The sequence below is a fragment of the Triticum dicoccoides genome, chromosome 5B, assembly GCF_002162155.2.
Source record: "Triticum dicoccoides isolate Atlit2015 ecotype Zavitan chromosome 5B, WEW_v2.0, whole genome shotgun sequence".
Classification (NCBI taxonomy): domain Eukaryota; kingdom Viridiplantae; phylum Streptophyta; class Magnoliopsida; order Poales; family Poaceae; genus Triticum; species Triticum dicoccoides.
Window position 1 is genome coordinate 518506180 of NC_041389.1, and position 9716 is coordinate 518515895.

Consider the following 9716-nt stretch of genomic DNA (forward strand, 5'->3'; position numbering starts at 1 on the left):
ATGGCGCTCGACTTGCCGGTCAAAACCATTCCCGCGGCCAACAAGATTTGCCGTGGATTTCTATGGAAGGGGCGTCGCGACGTGCAAGGTGGGCATTGCCTAGTGGCCTGGTATCGGGTGTGCATGCCAAAGGAGTTTGGCGGCCTTGGAGTGCCCAACCTACGGTAGTTGAACGCCGCCCTATGTGCCAGATGGCCTTGGCTCAAGAGAACAGATCCCCATAGACCTTGGGCCGAGTTCAATATGCAAGTTTCCCATGATTCTTTGGGTATCTACAAGGCATCTACTAGGTACACGCTTGGCAACGACGAAATGACGTGATTCTGAACAGACTGGTGGTTGTGGGATGGTAGGATAGAGGACTTGATGCCCAACCTCTACACCTTAGTAAGGAGGCCGACTCGGATGAAGACAGTCAAGCAAGCCATGACGGAGGGCTGGTGGAAAGATATCTCCTCGGATATGACCGCTCAAGCTTTGCTTTAGTTCATTGGGCTGGTTGACAGAATGTAGGATGTGGAGCTTACTCCCGCCAGAGCTCCTCCATGGGCGAAGGACTGCACGGTCTCTTGCACTGGCTGGCGACATGGCCGGGCAACCCACAGCGAAGGCAAACTACCTTGTTCGTGTAGTCCTTCAAAAAGTGACCTTTCTCCAGGCACTTGAAGCATCTGTCCCTCATCTCCGGCGTGACCTCCTTGCGGAGCGGCGACTGCGGTGTGCAGCCACCTCAGGCTGACCAGCCTCACGGCGGTGCTTCCATAGAGTCCGCTTCGAAGCAAGGGCCTCCTGCCATGGCGCGATCCACCGAGACGGCGCCACCATGCGGTCCTCCGCCGGTGCCCCCGCGGGAGCCTCCACCGCAGCCGAGCTCTAGGACACCGATGAGAGGCCAAGGCCAGAGACGACCGGCCCCTTCCCATGGAATGAGGAGGTGACAGAACGCGGGCTGGCGGCCATGGCTCTCAAATCTAGCTCAAAGGCGGAGAGAGCCTCGCTTCATGCGAGGGAGGAGGAAGGGTGGCCGCCGTAGCCGGAGCGGCTGGTGGCGGGAGGGTGGACGCCAACGTCGGAGTGGCGCACAGCGGGTAGGGGAGCGGCGGGGGTGGTGGGCGCTCTCACTCTCGCTTTGTAACGACTACTGTGGCTCTGTTCTCGAGCACCTTGGTCACCAAGTTCATTGCGCGCTGCACCATGTAGGTCGACTGGGCTCGTGTGTCGATTGTACGTGCATGTCGTGTCACTCAACTTCTGCTGGCCATCACCGTGATGGAGGTCACCGGCACACGGGTCCGCTGCATTGATCTGGTGGCTCGCGCCGCGCCGCTCTCCCACATCCTTGACGTGCATACAGTGTTCCGCCGCGTCGACGTGGGCGGCGGCCACCTCCATGCCGTGTGCGGTTTCGCGTGTTATTCCCCCTTTGGCGCATGTGATGTCATGCTATGCGTGGAGCATACCTCCATTGACGCTCCTGCGCAAACCATGCGGACAAAAAACACTCGAGTCTGGTGTCCCGGTCCCTCCATCCGCGCCACCCAGCGCTTCAGCCGCTCCTGCCACTCCCTCTCTTTCTGACTGCGCTGATTTTTCAGGAGAGGGATTGGAGATGGAGGATGCATAAGAATATGCACTAGTAGAAAAGGGGGCAATGGTCCAGGCCGGGTCAGCCCATTAGTCCCGGTTCAATCCAGAACTGGGACCAATGGGGGCATTGGACCCGGTTCGTGAGACCCGGGGGCCGGCCGGGCCACGTGGGCCATTGGTCCCGGTTCGTCTGGACCTTTTGGTCCCGGTTGGCGGGACGAACCGGGACCAATGTGCCTTGGTCCTGGCCCACCACCATTGGTCCCGGTTGGTGGCCTGAACCGGGATCAAAGGCTTCCCTTTAGTCCCGGTTCAAGCCACGAACCGGGACCAATTAATTGCCTATATATACCCCTCGCCCTCGAGCAGAGCACTCTCACTGCTCTGTTTTTCGTGGCCGGTGAGGAGAGAGCTTTGTGGTGCTCTAGCTCACCTCCTATGCACACGAGGTGTTCGATGGAATGCCCGAGCCACACTACTTAAGCTTTCTCCTGTCCAAGCTCGACCTCCAAGCTCCATTTTCCTCAATATTTGTCTAGGTTTAGCGGTCCGTCACGTCCCGTCCTCGTCTTCACCACCGTCGATCGCCCGTGCCGATCTCGTCGCCGGCACCACCGTGGTGAGCCTCTTGTTCTTATCTTCTTTCTGAAAGGAAAAAAATTCTTACTTGTATGTTTATATAGATACTTGTATAATTTTCTTACTTTTATTATTGCATCTTATATAGTGCGATGGTTTTGGTATCCGCCCCCGTCGGCCCTCGTCCTGTCTATGATTCGGATTTGGTATATATTATCTTTTCATAACTATTGGTTCATCTATTGTTTATGACAATTATGCCGACCAACGTGACATAGATTTTATTTATCTAGGAGGTTGTTGAACCGGAAATTCCAACCGACCCTATTGTTGAGAGGTTAAATTTAGTTGAAGAAGAAAACAATTTCTTGAAGGAAAAAATTAGAAAAATTGAGGAGGAGAAGATGATATTGGAGTTGCATGTTGCGGATGTCGTGGATGATCACAAGATCAAGATGGATGCAATGCGCTTGAAGATTAGAAAGATTAGAAAATATGCCATTCATACCGAGGCTTGGTATCATTATGCCGTTGGATCAGTTGTTACATTGGTTGCAATTATGATCGCATTTGTTTTCGCATTGAAATGTTTTACATAGTTTCAATGTATGATTTAATTAATTTAGATGCTCTGTAGAGCTTTATGTTGTTAGATGAGAACTATGTATGTACTTTGGTTTTAATGTGATGATGAACTTCTATTAATTTGGTCACTTAATTATCTATTCATGATGTTTTGTAATGATTTTTGACACACTTAATTATATATAATGCACGCAGATGAACCGGCAATGGACGTACGGTTCAAGACACACCTCCGAGTACATTAAGGGCGTGCATGAATTTCTCGAAGTGGCTGAGGCAAACAAGCAGAATGGTTTTATGTGTTGTCCATGCCCTATATGTGGGAATACGAAGTCTTACTCTGACCGGAAAATCATTCACACCCACCTGCTATACAAGGGTTTCATGCCACACTATAATGTTTGGACGAGGCACGGAGAAATAGGGGTTATGATGGAAGACGGCAAAGAAGAAAAGTATGATGACAACTATGTGCCCCCTGAATACGGCGATGCTACTGAAGATCAATAGGAACCAGATGATGTGCACGATGATGCTGCAACAGGCGAAGCTACTGAAGATCAAGAGGAAGCAGACGATGTGCCCGATGATGATGATCTCCACCGGGTCATTGTCGATGCAAGGACGCAATGCGAAAGTCAAAAGGAGAAGCTGAAGTTCGATCGCATGTTAGAGGACCACAAAAAAGGGTTGTACCCCAATTGCGAAGATGGCAACACAAAGCTCGGTACCGTACTGGAATTTCTGCAGTGGAAGGCAGAGAATGCTGTGCCTGACAAAGGATTTGAGAAGCTACTGAAAATATTGAAGAAGAAGCTTCCAAAGGATAACGAATTGTCCGACAGTACATACGCAGCAAAGAAGGTCGTATGCCCTCTAGGATTGGAGGTGCAGAAGATACATGCATGCCCTAATGACTGCATCCTCTACCGCGGTGCGTACAAGGATCTGAATGCATGCCCGGTATGTGGTGCATTACGGTATAAGATCAGACGAGATGACCCTGGTGATGTTGACGGCGAGCCCCCCAGGAAGAGGGTTCCTGCGAAGGTGATGTGGTATGCTCCTATAATACCATGGTTGAAACGTCTGTTCAGAAACGGAGAGCATGCCAAGTTGATGCGATGGCACAGTGAGGACCGTAAGAAAGACGGGAAGTTGAGAGCACCCGCTGACGGGTCGCAGTGGAGAAAAATTGAGAGAAAGTACTGGGATGAGTTTGCAAGTGACCCAAGGAATGTATGGTTTGCTTTAAGTGCGGATGGCATTAATCCTTTCGGGGAGCAGAGCAGCAATCACAGCACCTGGCCCGTTACTCTATGTATGTATAACCTTCCTCCTTGGATGTGCATGAAGCGGAAGTTGATTATGATGCCAGTTCTCATCCAAGGCCCTAAGCAACCCGACAATGACATTGATGTGTACCTAAGGCCATTAGTTGAAGAACTTTTACAGCTGTGGAATGGAAACGGTGTACGTACGTGGGATGAGCACAAACAGGAGGAATTTCACCTAAAGGCGTTGCTATTCGTGACCATCAACGATTGGCCCGCTCTCAGTAACCTTTCAGGACAGACAAACAAGGGATACCACGCATGCATGCACTGTTTACTTGACACCGATAGTATATACCTGGGAAGCTGCAGGAAGAATGTGTACCTGGGCCATCATCGATTTCTTCCGACCAACCATCAATGTCGAAAGAAAGGCAAGCATTTCAAAGGCGAGGCAGATCACCGGAGGAAGCCCGCCATCCGTCCCGGTGATCACGTACTTGCTATGGTCAATGATTTACACGTAATCTTTGGAAAGGGTCCCGGCGGACTAGCTGTTCCGAGTGACGCTGGGGGACACGCACCCATGTGGAAGAAGAAATCTATATTTTGGGACCTACCCTACTGGAAAGACCTAGAGGTCCGCTCTTCGATCGACGTGATGCACGTGATGAATAACCTTTGCGTGAACCTGCTAGGCTTCTTGGGCGTGTATGGGAAGACAAAAGATACAGCTGAGGCACGGGAGGACCTGCAACGTTTGCACGAAAAAGACGGCATGCCTCCAAAGCAGTATGAAGGTCCTGCCAGCTATGCTCTTACCAAAGAAGAGAAGGAAATATTCTTTGAATGCCTGCTTAGTATGAAGGTCCCGACTGGCTTCTCGTTGAATATAAAAGGAATAATAAATATGTCAGAGAAAAAGTTTCAGAACCTAAAGCCTCATGACTGCCACGTGATTATGACGCAACTGCTTCCGGTTGCATTGAGGGGGCTTCTACCGGAAAACGTCCGATTAGCCATTGTGAAGCTATGTGCATTCCTCAATGCAATCTCTCAGAAGGTGATCGATCCAGAAATCATACCAAGGCTAAGGAGTGATGTGGTGCAATGTCTTGTCAGTTTCGAGCTGGTGTTCCCACCATCCTTCTTCAATATCCTGACGCACGTCCTAGTTCATCTAGTTGACGAGATTGTCATTCTGAGCCCCGTATTTCTACACAATATGTACCCCTTTGAGAGGTTCATGGGAGTCCTAAAGAAATATGCCCGTAACCGCGCTAGGCCAGAAGGAAGCATCTCCATGGGCCATCAAACAGAGGATGTCATCGGGTTTTGTGTTGACTTCATTCCTGGCCTTAAGAAGATAGGTCTCCCTCAATCGCGGTATGAGGGGAGACTGACTGGAAAAGGCATGCTTGGAAGGGACTCAATAATATGCAGGGACGGATATTCTTGGTCTCAAGCACGCTACACAGTTCTACAGAACTCTACCTTGCTGACCCCGTATGTCGATGAACACAAGAACAGTCTGCGCTCCAAACACCCGGAGCAGTGCAACGACTTGATTACATGTGAATACATCAGGACTTTCAACAGTTGGTTGGAAGCACGTCTCAGAGGTGACAACACTGTTTGTGATGAGCTGTACTTGTTGTCTAGGGGACCATCTTCGACTGTTACGATTTGGAAAGGATACGAGATAAATGGGAATACATTTTACACGATTGACCAAGATCAAAAGAGCACCAACCAAAACAGCGGTGTCCGCTTTGATGCAACAACCGAGAGGGGAAAGGACACATATTATGGTTACATAGTGGACATATGGGAACTTGACTACGGACATGATTTTAAGGTCCCTTTGTTTAAGTGCAAATGGGTCAATCTGTTAGGAGGCGGGGTACAGGTAGACCCACAGTACAGAATGACAACAGTGGATCTGAAAAATCTTGGGTACGCTGATGAACCGTTCGTCCTAGCCAATGATGTGGCACAGGTTATCTATGTGAAGGACTGTCACGCCCAATATGCGATACTATCCTAAAGAGACTCGAAGGTCCCACCAAGGATAGAATCGCGTATTGAAACGCTTTTGCAAGGTGGATATCATTACATCAACATTACATAATAGATAGGGATACATACATAAGGCATACAATGTCACATGAATACAACATCACATCATACATAAGAGCAACATCCGACTACGGATGAAACACAAACAGAAACTCAAACGACATCCACCCTGCTAGCCCAGGCTGCCGACCTGGAACCTATCCCCTGATCGAAGAAGAAGCAGAAGAAGAACTCCAAACAAGCAAACATCGCTCTCGCATCATGATCATCGCATAACCTGTACCTGCAACTGTTGTTGTAGTAATCTGTGAGCCACGAGGACTCAGCAATCCCATTACCATGGGTATCAAGACTAGCAAAGCTTAAAGGGAAAGGAAGGGGTAAAGTAGTGAGGTTGCAGTAGCGACTAAGCATATATGGTGGCTAACATACGCAAATGAGAGCGAGAGGAGAACAAACGGAACGGTCGTGAAGCTAGCAATGATCAAGAAGTGATCCTGAACTCCTACTTACGTCAAACATAACCCAAAACCGTGTTCACTTCCCGGACTCCGCCGAGAAGAGACCATCACGGCTACACACACGGTTGATGCGTTTTAATTCGGATCTGGTGTCAAGTTATCTACAACCGGACATTAACAAATTCCCATCTGCCCATAACCGCGGGCACGGCTTTCGAAAGTTTAAACCCTGCAGGGGTGTCCCAACTTAGCCCATGATAAGCTCTCGCGATCAAGGAAGGATATACCTTCTCCCAGGAAGACCCGATCAGACTCGGAATCCCGGTTTACAAGACATTTCGACAATGGTAAAACAAGACCAGCAAAGCCGCCCGATGCGCCGACAAATCCTGATAGGAGCTGCACATATCTCGTTCTCAGGGCAACACCGGATGAGACTAGCTACGAGTAAAACCAACCCTCAAGTTTCCTCGAGGTGGCACCGTAGGCATCTCAGTTCGGACCAACACTCGAAGGAGCACAGGCCCGGGGGGGCTAAAATAAAGATGACCCTCGGGCTCCGGAAACCCAAGGGAAAAAGGGCTAGGTGAGGCAAATGGTAAAACCAAGGTTGGGCCTTGCTGGAGGAGTTTTATTCAAAGCGAACTATCAAGGGGGTCCCATAAATCACCCAACCGCATAAGGAACGCAAAATCCGGGAACATAACACCGGTATGACGGAAACTAGGGCGGCAAGAGTGGAACAAAACACCAGGCATAAGGCCGAGTCTTCCACCCTTTACCAAGTATATAGATGCATTAATTAAATAAGAGATATTGTGATATCCCAACATAATCCTGTCCATCATGGGGCAATCTTCAACTTCACCTGCAACTAACAACGCTATAAGAGGGGCTGAGCAAAGCGGTAACATAGCCAAGCAATGGTTTGCTAGGAAGGGTGTCAAAGGTTAGAGGTTCATGGCAATCCAGGAGGCTTGATAACAAGTGATAGGTAGCGCAGCAAAATGGTAGAACGAAGCAACTAGCATAGCAATGATAGTAGTGAGATCCAGGGTAGCGGTCATCTTGCCTGAAATCCCGCAAGGAAGAAGAACGAGTCCATGAAGAAGACGAACGGTAGTAGTCGAACGAATCCTCACAATCGCAACATTACCGGAACTAAGAAGCAACACCGGAAAAGAAACAAACAACATGGTAAATGCACAAGTATAAACATGGCACGATGCACAACCAAGTATGATGCATGTCCGGTTTAGTGAGGCATGGCATGGCAAAGTGCAACAAACAACACTACAATTTAAGTGGAGCTCAATATGCAACGAGTTGCATATTGACAAAACACCATATCGAGTTATTTAGTTCACTCTCGTTTAGGCTACTCATCAATATTAAATGTTGTTAAACATGGCAAGAGGTGAAGCATAAGAAAACTACCTAACTAGGCAAGTTTAAATGAGGCCGGAAGAACTAACAACAATTCCAGAAAATCCTCATGTGCATATTTTAGATTTGGTAATGTTCTGCCCTAAAACATATTTTATTGTTGTTAAACAGGAAAATAAAGTCCACCATGTTAAACTAGGCATTTTTCCACCCCATTTACATATAAAGAACATTTAAAACCGAGCTACGGTTATTTAGTTATGAAATAAATCATTTTAGCATGGCATTTAAGCAAATTTAATCAAATAGCATTTTAAACATTTTAAACATGGATGAAAATGGCATATTATTAATCTACACAAAATTCTAAGCATTTTACATATATAAATCATTTTAATCCGATGCACGGTTTGAGAGATATAAATGCATGAACATGAGGGTCTTTTCTGCAAAACTGCAAAACCTGGGATAATCCTAAAATCGCAGATCTGAAAAAAATAGAAGCGGGCCGAAACTGGCTGGCCCGTTAGTGTACAGGAGGGGGGATCTAGAGGGAGCTGCTCACCCATGGGCCAAGGCCCGGTTCGGTGGTGAGGGAGGCATGTAGGGGCGCGTTGGGCCTTGGGGAGGCGCGGCCACGCAGCGGAGGAGACAAAGCCGAGCGCTCCTGCTCGGGGTCTCGGGCAAACGTACTGCAGGCGTGCAGGGTGGATGGATTTGTGGATCTGGAGGTGAGCGCTAGTGGTTGGCTTGCTGGTGATCCCAAGGGGAATGGAGAGGGTGACAGCGGCGTGGGAATTTGGAGGAGAAGGTGGAGGCTTGGCTGCGCTGGATCTGGCCAAGTGGAGGCAGGGGACTGGGTACGTGCGGATTGCGAGGAGAGAGCGGCGGCGGCTGCGGGATTGGAGGGAATTGGTCTGACTAGGGTCTAGGGTTTGACCCGATTTGGAATGAGGTAGGTTATATAGGGAAAGGGGATGGTTTAGGGTAGATTTGGGCCCTCCGATTAAATCGGACGGTCGAGTATAAATAGGCTAGGGAGTCCAAATAAGAAAATGGAGATGTTTTCGGGATGTTTGGGGATGAATGGGGATTATCCGGACCTATCGGTCACGACAACCCGAGTCGGGTTCGGGGCAGTATCGGACGCACACAAAAGGGTTGGTGGCTTTACAGAGAGGGTGGATATTTAGACGAGAGGGGAAAACAAAGACAATGGGGTTCGACGAAAGGCCACGGGTGTCACAGCCCTAGAATATTGTTTGTAAATAGTTGCATCTTCATCCAGGCATCATATTTAAATTTCTGAAACATGAGTTGAGGATTGTTGGAAGCCTCAAAACCCTAAATAAAAGAAGGGCAGAAACCCTAAAAATCTCATTCATTGTTCCAAAATGCTCTTCCTAAATGTTTGATAATTTTTGGCAAGGGTTCTGGTCCCAACCAAAATATTGAACATTTTTAAGGATTTATTTTTGGGACTTTGAATTTAATTCATTAGCTATTTGAATTTGAATTATATTCATATAATTAGAATATAATTTCAAATATCCCTGAATTATTTTATGAGCTCTTGGAAAAGTCCATCTAGCAAAATAAAAAAATATTCAGAGGAGCTTTGGCATTGTTTGAATTATTATTTTTAAGTCAAAACAGTGGCAAAAGAATTAAATAAAAGAAAAACAGAACAGAAATAAAAGACAGAGAGAGAGAAGGAAGTTACCTGTCAGCCCACCCGGCCCAAACCTACCTGGAGGCCTAGCTG